We start from the raw sequence: 16,239 nt of genomic DNA on the forward strand, positions 1-16,239 counted from the left end.
AACTACCTTTGAGTAAAAATGAATGTGTAATGACCTTAAAATTTCATATATATATATATATATATATTCTCTCAATTTATATTTTATTTAAATTAGTTTTTTGATAAATAAAAAGTGGTAATTTAGTGAAACTTATGCTAATAGTTTATTTGAAGGTCCAGAGTTTGAATTCTTTTGAACAATAGGTTAAATTTTATTAGTTTAAAATTTTGGGAAAAATTACAAAAAGGGCCATTTCTCTTATATTATTAAGAAAAAAATGCTGTGCCTCTTTTGTAATTTTTGCAATTTCCTAATGTCTAAGCTTTTATTATCCCATCTCTCGGTCAGACCACGCACGAAAAAAAAAACAAAACAGAGACTTCTGGATCCTTCAACACAAGGGTTCTATCGATGCTATCTCCCTCTGCTCTTCTTTGATTTCTCCGGTGAGTTTCCAATGTCGTGCTGCCGGTCAAGCCTTCCCCTTTAGTCTGAAAATTTTCCTTTTCTTTTCTTCTCTTTTTGGTGGTGCATAGCGTTCTGGTCAGAGGAAGCTGGAGGATTTTGGCTAGATGTTTCGAATCTTCATCCAGCTCTTCCGTCCTCTGTCACTGTCTTCATCTCGTTCTTCTTCTTTTTCATCATCCTGCAGCGTGTAGCTGGTGACCGTGGAGGAGTTCATAACTGTTGCTGTCTTCCTCATCTTTTTCCTGCTTTTATTTTCGTTCTGGCGATGTTCGTGTCCGAGGAGCTGAGTAGTTAGAGCTGGAGGATCTATTTGTAAGTCACTTTGGTTCTTGGTTGGTTGTTGTGGCTGTATTCCTCCCCCTCTCTGATGCATCGTGTTCGGAATTTCCCTCCCCTGTTTAGCTTAAGGTGCGATTTCTTCTTCCTTTCGCTGGCTTTGTTCGGAAATTTCTGGTACAAGAACTTCAAGTCTTCTCCATATTTATTTTCGTGCGAGCGGGTGTGTGAGTTGATGAATTGAGTTGCAAAAATTTTCTCCTCTGCTGCTGCTGCTGAACGTGACTGGTTGTATATATGTGTATGAAGGAAAAGCTTGATTAAAGATGAAATTTGTGGTCGTATAAGAGGAGGAGATGATGGAGTGGGTTTGAATTTTTATTGAAATTCATTATAACATTGCTATCGAAAATTTTAAGGAAGTGATACTGAGGAAGAAGAGATTAATATGAGCTTAAATATTGATACCCATAAATTGTTTGATTAAATGCTCGTTTGGAGAGTTTTTGCTTGACTGTGTATTTTCTAAATTTCTAATGATTGAGGCAAAAAGGATGATTGATTCAAATGTTATTTAGTAGAGTTTTAATTTGAGCATTGCAAAGGAGTTTATCTAAGAAATTATTGAGGTCTTATTTGAGTTTTGAATTGTTGGGAATTATAAAATTGAAAGGTTATAAAGTACATTATTATTTTGGAGGTTATATTTGAATGTTTGGAAATGGTTGGGTAATAGAATTAAAAGTTTCGTGTTTTATTGAATGGTTTGGAATGTCGCACATTAAATGTTTGGTAAAAAGCTTAAGAGAAAAAAAAATTTATGAATGAATTGTGTTCTTAAAAATTCAAAATTATTATTGTTAATTTTAGTTGAGTAGGTGCTCTCGAAATGGGGTCTTGTTGGTTTTAAAAAAAAATAAAGCCTGTTAAAATATTATTATATATTATATATTATAGGATGTTTGGAAGGAGGGAAGCTCAAATGGAGTCATAAGGAATGAGTTTGGAGCCTTGAGGATACTACAGGTAAGTGGATAGCGTCCCAACTGATTTTTTTCAATCGAAATTTCCTTTACTAAAATACTACGTTTTTCTGGAAATCATTTTAATAGCATTAATGCGGTTATGGGATATTTGTTGATTAACATTTCTTTATTTTGAGAAATTAGCTTTACAAAATTTGAAATGTTATTTGATCAATCAAGTCAAGTTTGAACTTTGATTATGAGATTTTTATTTTATCAAATATTGAATTGATACAGAGAATGATTCATGCGAGTTCGACATTGAAAATTTTTCTTTATTCAATAAATGCAAGCATGAGCATCGGATATGAAATTTAATTCTGGCAAGTTTTAATGTTTAAAGGTATTCATGCGAGTTTGATTTTGAGGATGAGAACTGTATCTTAAAAGTGATGATTTTCTCGCATGTTTGAAAATGGTTTTAAAAAGGGACTTTATATAGAACACTGGTTGCTAACGGCAGTTCCGTTAGCCCTTGGCGCGCCATGGTACACCTAGCTAGCAGGGTGTGTATAGGAGGTGCTAGCCCCGTGCGATGGCCAACGCACGTGGAACAGAGGGATGGTTATTCGTGAGCATCGTACTCACGTTTGTTTCGTAGCTTCGGCTGCGTTTGATTACATACCCTCGTGGACTATGTGTCCACGTTTGATTCGTGGCTTCGGCTGCGTTTGGTTATTTGCTCTCGTGGACTATGTGTTCATGTTTGTTTTCGTGGCAAGAGCCACGTTTGGTTATTTGCCCTCGTGGACTATGCGTCCACGTTTGTTAATTGTTCTGATAAGTCCCTATAATATGAATTTGATAATTTGGTAATTTTACATCCCATTGATTTTAATTAGTAAATTATTTATAATTATTGATTTTGTTTATTTGCTTCATTGCAATCAAGTGATAACATTATTTAATATGAGATTTTAATGGTTCGAGATTTTATTTAAACATTTTATAAAATCATTTTATTTTGAAATTTATTCAACTTTTATAAAGATCGTCGCTTCTTTAATTTACATAATTGTTTAAATTTTTTTATGTTTAATTATTTATTGTTGGGACGTTATTCACTGGAAAAATATTTTTGGTCTCAGATAGCGTAGCGGACCGTGTACCTCCATTAGATCCTTAAGGGCATTTTGCTTCTGGACTGAAGTTGAGACACCATTTTGGTTAATTTTTATTTTGATGTAAATTTATAATTCATATATCGTATTTTTACAAATAATGTTTTAGGTGCTCCACATAGATTATAGTTAGAGTCCTAATTCTGTATTGTGCTATTTGATTGTTGTGGAGGAGAGGAGTTCTCTTTTGCTGAGTTGATGTCATAGATTGTGATGGAATATTTTTTGAGGCTCTATGTTTTCGGGGAGGTTTTGTTAAACATTTTTACAAAAAGTTTAAAAATATTTTATTAAAAAAAATTGTTACAATGATTTTCTATCCTATTTTAAATGAATTAAAATATTATATTAAAGTTTTTTTAATTAAGGCTTAAGGGATATATGTTTATACATATATCTCGTGCCGGTCACGTCTAATTTTTAGGGCGTGACAGATTGGTATCAGAGCCTAGGTTTTTTTTTTAGCTATGTGGAGCAAGGACACTTCAATGGGGTCTCAATTATTATTATGAACCCGGGCATAATCATAATTGAAACATTATTGAAGGCCTTATAGAGGGTCTTTGAATGTGGTCCCTTTCCTTCTTGCTGACTCCTCTTGATATATAGTTTTGTATTTTGAGCTGAACATTTCCTCTATCTCTTCGAATACTAAGAAAATGTTGACTAGACATTGAGTATTAAGTAGAAGGACATGAAATAGGGGAGATTTTCATAGAGCTTGAACCCAACCTAGTGATATATCCTTATTCTTGAAGCTCAAGTTCTTTTATATTTTATAATTTTTGTTAAGCTTAAAGATCTTTGTGTTCTCATTTTAAAGAGAAGTTAGACCCAAGATCACAAGTGCCGTGGGGGACATGATTGAAGTAGTAGAACTCTAACACTCTTAGTAGGTGCTTCATCTCAAAGTGTTGAAGGATCCCTCCTCAATTCTGTAAAAAAATAATAATAATAAAAATAAAAAATACAATCTCTACTTAAGAAAGAAAGGATACAAGGCTTGTGTAGCAATTACTTCAATTCATATTTAGAAGAAAAACTCTATATATATTGAATAATTTGTGTCATGGGTTAATTTGGTATATTCCAAGTTTTATGTCATTATTAGTTAGATTGGTGAAAGAAACATTTAAACTATGAGTAGATATGTGTTAAGAAAAGGTAATATTATGTTTAGCGCTCACAAGACTTGTGCTATTTGATTTTAGTGTTACTTGTTATTATATGCTTTAGTATTATGATAGCAATTCCTGTTAGTGAGATGTTGGTGATTGGTCAAGGGTATGAATCTTTTACCATTGAGTGAAGGTGAATGACTTCTTGATAACTTCACATGAGTGTCAATAAGGTTTATTTGATGAAATTATCGTAAAGGATGTTTGAATAAGAATTATGAAGGTCAATTGAACCATCATTATGAGAAATTCATAATTTTAAAATATCAACCTTTAGGATGAAAACAAGACATGAAGAACAAAGTGTTGAAATTTAAACTTCTGACTCATAATGAGGGTTCAAATGAGTTTGTTGGGGTTAAATAAGGCATATATGATTTGAGAATAATATTTGGAATCCAAGTAATGAGAAACTTTAATTATGGCTTAAAGTGGAACATGGAAGCTCATATGGTTTGATATGAATTATATATAACTTAATGTGTGTTAATATAAGTCAAGTGGTCATTTTGAGAACTAAATTTACATGTTGTATAAGTGGTGAAAAATATGGTTATGATGAAGAATCTCAAAAGAGTGCAAGTTCAATTATTTGAGCCTTTAAAACAAAATCAAATGAGCAGTAAATGATATGATTGCAATTGAAGGCCTTAAAGGTCGGTTTTTGGTATGAAATTTGGTACGCAATTATAGAATGTTTTAAAATTTTGAAATTGGTTTTAAAAGTTGTTATGAAATAGCTCTACAGCTTTGATATTAGATTTGATATTTTATGATTTTCTTTGGATTAAATGGGCTCTAATGATTTTGAAATCATAACAATAGATAATGCATGAATATATCTTTCTAAAGAGCCATATTTTTCGTGAATTGGATGTTTCTAGTTGAAGTTATGATCATCTAAAGTTTGGGATCAATTATGTGTTCATAATATGTTAAAATTAGGTGCAAAGAGATTAAGTTTTATTGTTTTTTTTTCTATTATACATGGTGGTTACTGGTGAGATGTGTTAAGCATTCTAAGTGGATTGGAATGACCTTTTTTAGCAGTGAATGGTGGGAGACAAGCATTTTATTTTTGTACTTGAGCTATGCAAAAAAAAAATTAGGATTATTTAGCTGAAGCAATTAGAAGGATTAGAGATCTATATTAATAAGCATATCTACAATATCTCTCTTTGTTATAAGGGAATTAAGAGGAATTTAGGATTCTATTTCTTCTTTTATTTCAGGAAAATTTTGTTAAGAAATTCATTTAGCAAATTTTAAATGATTGTGTTGATAAATTAAGGATGTATAAACAAGAGCAAGTGTAGTAATGTCTATGAAAAGGATGAGTGTAATGTTTGCATAAATTATTTGATAAATTTATGATACAATGTATAGGTGAATTTGTTGTTGATTAGAATAGAACATTAAAAGACAGTAGCAAAATAGGTATACTTTAAATAGAGGTTATCATAAGGGGTAGAATTAACTCAATACGTATCAATTATTCCTCAAAAGTCAATAAAGGTGTATCAAGATTTATAAAACAAATAAACTATTTGTATTGTGGGATAGTTTGAGAAAAGGTATAATGGACTTTATCTCATGATTATTTTATGTGCAAGTTAAGGGAAAGCATTAGAAATTGATATGGGGGCATCAATGATTAGAAGAGTTTGTAAAGTTGCACATAGTTCCATTATCTTAGTTGCAGAACAAGCACTCTAATTTACTTTGTGCCTTTAGAAAGCCTTACAAGAGACTTTGGGTGCTATCATAAACTAATGATCTATATGAAGGGATAGTTCGAATTTTAAACATTAGGCCAAGATCTTGTATTTTGAACTTTGGGTCAAAAAAAAAATTAAGATAACTGCTAACTTCATTGTAAAGTGCTTACAATAATAATTATCAAATTAATATTTAATATTTGAGGAGTTGTAAGATGAATGATGAAGAATTTTAATTGAATGGTTTGATATTACTTAAGAAGTTAGAGACAAGATCTGGTGCAAGATGCTATTAAGAAGGTGAAAGTAATTAGATAATGACGGGTAATAGCCTAGAGTTGATAGAAGTCTTTTATTGATAATAGATGTTGGAAGTTAGAGTTTATGGTCAGAGACAAAGTATATTCGAAGATGTCTTCCATGAAAGGAGTAAGGAGAATTGAGGACAAAGGCAAGTTGAGATTGAGATATATTAGCTCCTTTGAGATCTTAGTGAAAGTTAGTGTCGTCACGTATTGATTGGCATTGCCACCTGAACTATTGAGCATTAGTCTGATGTTTCATGTATTAATATTACAAAACGTGTATATATATATATATATATACATGTATAACTTTTTTTTTTCATGTTTCGATACTCAAAAGGATATAGATAGATCTAGTTTTATCATATGAAGGAATCCTTATGACTATTTTTAATAGATAAATAAAGAAGTTACATGGAAAGTCAGAAGTGATATGTTTGTTAAGTATTTGCATTTATCCAAAAACTAAGGTAAGCATTCATTAAAATTTGGGAGACCAAATTTTTAAAGGGAGAGAGAATGTAATGACCTTAAAATTTCATATATATATATATATATATATATTCTCTCAATTTATATTTTATTTAAATTAGTTTTTTGATAAATGAAAAGTGGTAATTTAGTGAAACTTATGCTAATAGTTTATTTGAAGGTTTTGAATTCTTTTGAACAATAGATTAAATTTTATTAGTTTAAAATTTTGGGAAAAATTACAAAAAGGGCCGTTTCTCTTATATTATTAAGAAAAAAATGCTGTGCCTCTTTTGTAATTTTTGCAATTTCCTAATGTCTGAGCTTTTATTATCCCATCTCTCGGTCAGACCACGCACGAAAAAAAAACAAAACAGAGACTTCTGGATCCTTCAACACAAGGGTTCTATCGATGCTATCTCCCTCTGCTCTTCCTTGATTTCTCCGGTGAGTTTCCAATGTCGTGCTGCCGGTCAAGCCTTCCCCTTTAGTCTGAAAATTTTCCTTTTCTTTTCTTCTCTTTTTGGTGGTGCATAGCGTTCTGGTCAGAGGAAGCTGGAGGATTTTGGCTAGATGTTTCGAATCTTCATCCAGCTCTTCCATCCTCTGTCACTGTCTTCATCTCGTTCTTCTTCTTTTTCATCATCCTGCAGTGTGTAGCTGGTGACCGTGGAGGAGTTCATAACTGTTGCTGTCTTCCTCATCTTTTTCCTGCTTTTATTTTCGTTCTGGCGTTGTTGGTGTCCGAGGAGCTGAGTAGTTAGAGCTGAAGGATCTATTTGTAAGTCACTTTGGTTCTTGGTTGGTTGTTGTGGCTGTATTCCTCCCCCTCTCTGATGCATCGTGTTCGGAATTTCCCTCCCCTGTTTAGCTTAAGGTGCGATTTCTTCTTCCTTTTGCTGGCTTTGTTCGGAAATTTCTGGTACAAGAACTTCAAGTCTTCTCCATATTTATTTTCATGCGAGCGGGTGTGTGAGTTGATGAATTGAGTTGCAAAAATTTTCTCCTCTGCTGCTGCTGCTGAACGTGACTGGTTGTATATATGTGTATGAAGGAAAAGCTTGATTAAAGATGAAATTTGTGGTCGTATAAGAGGAGGAGATGATGGAGTGGGTTTGAATTTTTATTGAAATTCATTATAACATTGCTATCGAAAATTTTAAGGAAGTGATACTGAGGAAGAAGAGATTAATATGAGCTTAAATATTGATACCCATAAATTGTTTGATTAAATGCTCGTTTGGAGAGTTTTTGCTTGACTGTGTATTTTCTAAATTTCTAATGATTGAGGCAAAAAGGATGATTGATTCAAATGTTATTTAGTAGAGTTTTAATTTGAGCATTGCAAAGGAGTTTATCTAAGAAATTATTGAGGTCTTATTTGAGTTTTGAATTGTTGGGAGTTACAAAATTGAAAGGTTATAAAGTACATTATCATTTTGGAGGTTATATTTGAATGTTTGGAAATGGTTGGGTAATAGAATTAAAAGTTTCGTGTTTTATTGAATGGTTTGGAATGTCGCACATTAAATGTTTGGTAAAAAGCTTAAGAGAAAAAAAAATTTATGAATGAATTGTGTTCTTAAAAATTCAAAATTATTATTGTTAATTTTAGTTGAGTAGGTGCTCTCGAAATGGGGTCTTGTTGGTTTTAAAAAAAAATAAAGCCTGTTAAAATATTATTATATATTATATATTATAGGATGTTTGGAAGGAGGGAAGCTCAAATGGAGTCATAAGGAATGAGTTTGGAGCCTTGAGGATACTACAGGTAAGTGGATAGCATCCCAACTGATTTTTTTTCAATCGAAATTTTCTTTACTAAAATACTACGTTTTTCTGGAAATCATTTTAATAGCACTAATGCGATTATGGGATATTTATTGATTAACATTTCTTTATTTTGAGAAATTAGCTTTACAAAATTTGAAATGTTATTTGATCAATCAAGTCAATTTTAAACTTTGATTATGAGATTTTTATTTTATTAAATATTGAATTGATATAGAGAATGATTCATGCGAGTTCGACGTTGAAAATTTTTCTTTATTCAATAAATGCAAGCATGAGCATCGGATATGAAATTTAATTCTGGCAAGTTTTAATGTTTAAAAGTATTCATGCGAGTTTGATTTTGAGGATGAGAACTGTATCTTAAAAGTGATGATTTTCTCGCATGTTTGAAAATGGTTTTAAAAAGGGACTTTATATAGAACACTGGTTGCTAACGGCAGTTCCGTTAGCCCTTGGCGCGTCATGGTACACCTAGCTAGCAGGGTGTGTATAGGAGGTGCTAGCCCCGTGCGATGGCCAACGCACGTGGAACGGAGGGATGGTTATTCGTGAGCATCGTACTCACGTTTGTTTCGTAGCTTCGGCTGCGTTTGATTACATACCCTCGTGGACTATGTGTCTACGTTTGATTCATGGCTTCGGCTGCGTTTGGTTATTTGCTCTCGTGGACTATGTGTTCACGTTTGTTTTCGTGGCAAGAGCCACGTTTGATTATTTGCCCTCGTGGACTATGCGTCCACGTTTGTTAATTGTTCTGATAAGTCCCTATAATATGAATTTGATAATTTGGTAATTTTACATCCCATTGATTTTAATTAGTAAATTATTTATAATTATTGATTTTGTTTATTTGCTTCATTGCAATCAAGTGATAACATTATTTAATATGAGATTTTAATGGTTCGAGATTTTATTTAAACATTTTATAAAATCGTTTTATTTTGAAATTTATTCAACTTTTATAAAGATCGTCGCTTCTTTAACTTACATAATTGTTTAAATTTTTTTATGTTTAATTATTTATTGTTGGGACGTTATTCACTGGAAAAATATTTTTGGTCTCAGATAGCGTAGCGGACCGTGTACCTCCATTAGATCCTTAAGGGCATTTTGCTTCTGGACTGAAGTTGAGACACCATTTTGGTTAATTTTTATTTTGATGTAAATTTATAATTCATATATCATATTTTTACAAATAATGTTTTAGGTGCTCCACATAGATTATAGTTAGAGTCCTAATTCTGTATTGTGCTATTTGATTGTTGTGGAGGAGAGGAGTTCTCTTTTGCTGAGTTGATGTCATAGATTGTGATGGAATATTTTTTGAGGCTCTATGTTTTCGGGGAGGTTTTGTTAAACATTTTTACAAAAAGTTTAAAAATATTTTATTAAAAAAAATTGTTACAATGATTTTCTATCCTATTTTAAATGAATTAAAATATTATGTTAAAGTTTCTTTAATTAAGGCTTAAGGGATATATGTTTATGCATATATCTCGTGCCGGTCACGTCTAATTTTTAGGACGTGACAGAATGTATAATGTGTTGATAGAATTTGAGTTGCTAACTAGGATGTATAAATGTATGTGAACTTGAGAAAGTAAATTATGATATAGACCTTGCTTGTATATATATATATATATATATATGATATTGCATTATACCAAGGGTGCCCTAGTAGAGGGTACATAGATAGGTCTAAATGCGAGACAAGCAAGTGTATGATGTTGTAACTTGTTCCACTAGTGTATATATATGTGTCGATTGTGATTGATTATATGAATTGAATATGTGTTGTGTTGTGAGATGGGAACTTGACACAAATGGTATGAATTTGACACAAATGGTGAGGTGGAGCCCTTTTTAGAAGAGTCAAGTACATTTTTAATTCCCAACCATATGGTGAGGCGAAGCCTTATATGTAAGAGTCAAAAGGTTGAAAGTGAAATAAGTCTAGTTATATATGTGATTATGTGTTGTAAATTTGTTTTTCTCATATAAGATCACAAGTTTGTAATGTGGCTTTAAGAGGCCAAAATGGGCTATTGATGTGATATATGTGTATTGTGATGTTAATCAGGTGTATGTAGTCCTTTTGGACTTGTTCAAGGCCCGAAGTGGTCTAATGGGATAAGGAATGAAAAATGAGCACTTAGGGTGTGAGTTTTTGAAAGAAAAAGTAACTTTTTATACCCGAGTCTTTAATTTTAGATTAGACCGTTAGATTGAGTCTAAATTGTTCTATTAGCTAGTATACATCACAAGCTTCGTGTGGGCGCTTGAATTACTTCAATCGAATGTCAGGTGTGAAAATGGCGAACGTCGAAAGTTCATCATTTTTGTTGTCAAAATGATGGCAGAATTTTGGATAGGCACGCCACGGCACATGATGTACCCACCGCGATGTATGATGCAGTCAAGAACAGAGCATGTGGTTTTGTGCCACATGCTATGACGCACGTGTTTCGCGACATGATGCATGGCCTATTTTTAGGGTTGAAAATTTATCTTTTCGAGTCCTTTGAATGTGTTTATGCTTCCACTAGCCCTCTTATTTGAATATATGTTTTGATAAGTCGAGATCCCATGATTTTAAAAACAAATAAAGGGCTATTATTCTAATTTTGATTTATTAATTATGTGGTGTGGAATGGTAAAGCACGAGTTGAGATGAGACTTTATAATTCGGACCCAAGGACTTTATAGGAATCCACTTGAGCACAATTCTTCACCATGGCCGAATTGAGCTTTAGGAATGCATTAAAGATTTTAAAGCTAAACCAAGAAACAAAACACTAGGGTTTTTAGGTGTGAGGTGAGAGAAGAAGAATGGTGGATTTCGATGGTGAAATGGGGGGTTATAATAAGGTGGAGAAATGGTGGAAGAGATTTTAAGGTTCATGGGTGTTTTTGGGAGAAAAGATGAAGTTGAATGAATGTAGAAGATGAGTGAAAAAATGTGAATGAGGAGGTTGTTTTAGACTATTTTAGTATGTTTAAGGCTCATTTAGATCAACATAATGGCTTGGAATCATGCCCACCAAGTGCCCTAAAGTGATGCGAGCCTTGTGTGCATCTAAGGGTCCTTTCACATGGCGTTTCATGTAAGGCCATGAATTTTGGGAATGAATTATTTAAATGACAATATATGGAAATGGAAGACAACTAATAATCTGAAAATGGAAGGAGAATTTTAAAAATAACATGATGGGGATGATGGAAAAATGCATAGAAAAAATAAGAAAAAAAGGAATTAATTTTGAAAGATGAAATTGTTATGACTATCCTTGTACTTTCTTAAGATTTCATCAACCATTGGTGACCTTTTGATCATGAAAATAGCTCATCCAAGGCTCCAATTTCATGCAAGGGGGCTACCACCATCATCCAAAAGCTTCTCATGGCCTAAACCACACAATGATCTCATTAAATAGCAAGTTGTGCATAAATAATTCTCTGTGTCTCATAAATTTATCCAACTTAGGTTTAAATTATGAAAATGTAGTGAAGTAAATTAAAGTGATTAAATAGAAGTTTAAGAGATGAATTTAGTTATGAGAAGTTTCCTAGGAGTTCTTGATTACAAAAACTAAACCTAGTATAGTTCCAAAGTTCATGAAAATTATAATTAAAGTACAAAAGGTTTATACTTTAAAGGATGTTTTAGTGAATAACTCACAATCTAAGTTGAATTAACTCAAATTAAACTCATGAGATTAATGAAGAACTAAGAATTAGCAAATGATGAATTTTTATATTTTTCTAAATTAATTTTTGAAAATTACAATTTAACTCTAAACTTTTAAAAATTTTCTCTTTAGCCCCAAATTTTTAGAAATTACAAAATTAGCCTAGGTGATCTAAAATGCTTCTAATATGCACCAAATAGTCCTAAGATGTGTCAAAAGCTTGAAAAAGTGATATGAAAATGATATAACAAATGATAGTTATTAGAGTGCTAAGCACTCTACACTCTTAAGTGAAGCAATTTTTCTCTTGGAAAATTTAGTGGCCCGAGAAAAATTCATTTAGTGGCCAGGGAAACCATGAAGCAAAACAAGGAGATTGACAGCCTCAGCTTCAAAGACCTTTATAAGCAGAATTGGGCATTTATTATGAAGTTATGCTGGAATTTGATAACAAATCTAGAGGCTTTTTGGGTCAAATGCCTTAGAATGAAGTATACATATGGAGAAAGGGGCCTTCCAAAGGTTGTAAAGAAAAAGAAGGCATTGGTGGTCTGGAATAGCATTGTCTTAGTTTGGGATACCTTTATGAAAGGAGTGGGAAAGAAAGTCAATAATGGTAAAACTATAAGATTTTAGTGGGACTTGTGGACTCCATTCCAAGAACCACTTGTGCAATATGCATCACAAAATATTTCTTTGCTAAATAGAGAGACAACTGTAAATCATTTTGTTCTATCCAGTAGTGATTGGAATGTTGAGGAATGGACTTAGTACTTTCCTAATTGGGTGATTCAGAAAATTATAATCGTGAACTAGCCATGTGAGGGAAGGAAGGACTTGTTTATTTGGAGATCATCCTCAGATGGATGATTTAGTGTGAAGGCAGCATATAACTACCTAGAAAATTCCAATACCACACTATGGGAACCTATTTGGAAGAAAATGTGGCACTGGCTAGTCTCTAAAAAAGTGAAACACTTCTTTTGGTAGATTTTTTATGAGAGACTTTCCACGAACCTACTCAAAGCAAAACATGGTTTATCACTTAATGAATGTTGTCCTTTTGAGTGTGATAGAGAGGAGAACATAATACATATCCTCTGAGAGAGTATGAGATTGCTAGAGAAGTTTTGCTTTCCTTAATCAACCCTATATATTTGTCTTATTTTCTTTCTTGTAACTTGTAGGAATGGCTAAAATATAACTCATAGCATGAATTAGGTAGAGCTGACCATCAATAATGGCCTTGGATAAAAAATTTTTACTCTATGTGTTGGATGCTATGGAAGAATTGATGCAAGAAAGCTATGTAAGTAAAACTTCTTAATGCATATGAAATTGTTCAAAGCATCAAGTTTCATCTGATGGAAACAGAGGAAAATTGAAAATTCAAATATAAAATTTTTCAGAAGATGGAAGGCTTGCAGGAGAAATAGAGACATCCCCTGACTGGTTATTATAGGCTTGATACAGATGGATCTATCAATCAAGAGGGATATGCTACTTGTGGAGGGGTTATTAAGAATTCAAGTGGAGATTGGATTATAGGATTCTAAAAACAACTTTGGGTTTCTTACCACCTACAGTTGCTGGACTTCAGAGTCTCATAGAAGGATTGAGAATTAGTAAATAATATAATTTTATTCAGATTTACTGTCATGTTAACTGCATAACTTTGATTCAACTTTTACAATAGGGATATGTGCCGGATCATCCACTTAGGCAAGAGATACATGAAGCTAGACAGTTCCTATATTTAGTTGAAGACATACATGTTCAATACTCTAATAGAGAGACCAATTGTGTGATAAACTATCTTGCACAAAAAGTACAGAATGTGATTGATTGCTTTGTCCTTTTGAATACACCCCCACCAGGTTGTCTTGGTTTCTATAATCTAGATAGAAATGTGTAATCTGTTTAGTTTTTTTTTCCTCTAGAGCTAGGAATTTCCAAGCCTAGGCTTGTCTTGTAATTTCAAAAAAAAAAATATTCCCCTTGAAGTATTTTTTTCAAGGTCTAAAAATGCCCTTCTGTTAGAAGATAGTTAACTTTGTTGTCATTTGCTAAGGTGGCATGTGCATAAGGTCCACATACAGTGATAGGTAAGACTTTAATCATGTCCTTTAGTGCTAATTTACCCCTAAACTTTTTTTTTAGGAGTGTTGAGCACCCTAAAATCTTTTTCTAATAGCACTGGATTCCTTGAAGTCTTATTAAAATAAAATTTAATAAATATTTCCAAAATATTAAATATTTTCATATTTAATAATTTGAATATTATTATTTATAAATATTCATTCAAAATTTATAAATTTCTTTTTAAATATTAACAACTCAAACTAGCATTTTATAAATTTATGGATGACTTTGTATTTCTTATATATCGATCTTTGATCTTTGCTCTGAGACAGTGCTCAAATTGTTAAGCCTTTCATACGTGTCAAAACTTATTTATATGTTTTATATTGGTTAATTTCCTTAAAGTTTTAGGTCATCTTTTGTAATTTCTTTTGTCAACTAATGATCTTCCTCTAAACTATTACACTATCTAAATTTAATACTCTCTGTATGTTGCAGTGTTAAGAGTAAAATTAGAAATATGACAAATCAAGACCAATAATAGGACAACACAAATGTTTATTTGAAAGATATCACTTATTCAATTAATGTGCCACAAAAGGTTACTTAACAAGAAAAAATGGAGAGATGAGAAGGAAACATTTATTTGTTAACTTGGAGGTCCATTCCCTTTGTTTTTAATACAAAATCACAAAATATCAAAAATATTAAATTATTAAATTAGGTGGTGTAATGTTTTAAATAATAATATTTAAATTATTAAATACTAAAATACTTAATATTTTAAAAATATTTATTAAATTTTATTTTGACAAAATCTTCAATGTAGCTAATGCTTCTAGAAAAAGACTTTAGGGTGTTCAGCACTTCTAGAAAAAAAGTTCAAGGGCAAATTAGCACAAAAGAACATAGTCAAAGTCTTATGTGTCACTATGTGTGGACCTATGTACATGCCACGTCAGCATAAAATGAAAAAATTAATGGTTGACTAATAGAAGAAATTTTTTTCTCTATGAAAAAAATAGTTTAGGAGTATAATTACTCTACTTAAAGGTATAGGATGCCAAGCACTCCTAAAAAATAAGTACAGGGATAAAATTAGACCTTAACCCTATTTTTTTATTTTACCATGCTAGATTTTATGGTCATTTTTAGGAGGGTGTTATAATAGCATCCTCTCCTATAAATGTGAATGAAAAATTGAGAGGTGAAGATGGTACTAAAGCTGTAAATGCAAGGCAATACAAAAGTATGTTGGTGGCTTAAATTATTTATGTAATATAAAGCATGATATTGTAAATTTTGAGTATAGTTTCCATGTTTATGCATAATCCCACCAAACACCATCTTTGAGTTTTAAAAATGATCATTCATTATATTTTAAATTATTTGGCAGGTTTTATTGATGATAGAAGGAGCACTTCAGGATATGCCTTTTCCATCTTGGATTAGGTGTTATTTCTTGGAGCTCAAACAAGCAAAATACTGTGGCTTTGTCATCTTTTGAAGTAGAGTATGCAGCAATAGCAACATCTGCTTATCAAGTTGTTTCGCTAAGAAGATTATTAGCATATTTTCTTCTACCACAAGAAAGTACAATGGAGATTCACTGTGTCTTGCCGTTATGACTTTTTTGACTCTTACTCTATTAGTCTATCATGTCTCCTTATTCTATAATATATATAGATTAGGGTTTTTAAACTTCCTCTTATGAGCCAACGGAAAAATTAGATTAAACTTACACTAGTACAAAATATAATTTTAACTACATATTTTTTGCCACAATTTATAGGAAAACTATGGTAAAATAAGTTATAGTGGCAAAAATGTAAATAAGGTGAAAAATGTAAGATTTATGGCCACAGACATACAATCCACCTGTTGCCGTAAATGATTTGATAAGCCATTAAACAAATAACATAATTAAAATAAATCATTAATTCAATTTTTAAATTTAAATTATTAAGAAATACAAAGTTGTATGAAATATATATATATTTAACGTGTTTCAATTTGAAATTTAGACGTATAAATTTTAGTTATTTTTAAAACTAAGATTATTTTAATTTTTATAAATATTTTATTATAAATATATATGTAAATTTAATTTGTCTGATTTCAAGCATAATA

The 16,239-nt window shown here is 31.7% G+C and overlaps 1 long non-coding RNA gene across 6 annotated transcripts; it reads left to right on the top strand.

Annotated features, from left to right (window-relative positions):
* Window positions 1-325: 325 nt before the first annotated feature.
* Window positions 326-15,734, top strand: LOC129318898 (uncharacterized). Of its 6 annotated transcripts, none has more exons than XR_008595355.1 (7): window positions 326-428; window positions 635-858; window positions 1,684-1,752; window positions 6,895-6,991; window positions 7,198-7,421; window positions 8,247-8,315; window positions 15,506-15,734. It is a non-coding gene; the product is annotated as an uncharacterized LOC129318898 (long non-coding RNA). The 6 variants fall into 6 exon arrangements; XR_008595354.1 differs by having other exon boundaries at window positions 332-428; window positions 519-858; window positions 7,082-7,421; XR_008595351.1 differs by having other exon boundaries at window positions 332-428; window positions 519-858.
* Window positions 15,735-16,239: the final 505 nt, after the last annotated feature.

Source organism: Prosopis cineraria, unplaced genomic scaffold, assembly GCF_029017545.1.
Source record: "Prosopis cineraria cultivar Desert tree isolate PC_DT_omini unplaced genomic scaffold, ASM2901754v1 PC8, whole genome shotgun sequence".
Classification (NCBI taxonomy): domain Eukaryota; kingdom Viridiplantae; phylum Streptophyta; class Magnoliopsida; order Fabales; family Fabaceae; genus Prosopis; species Prosopis cineraria.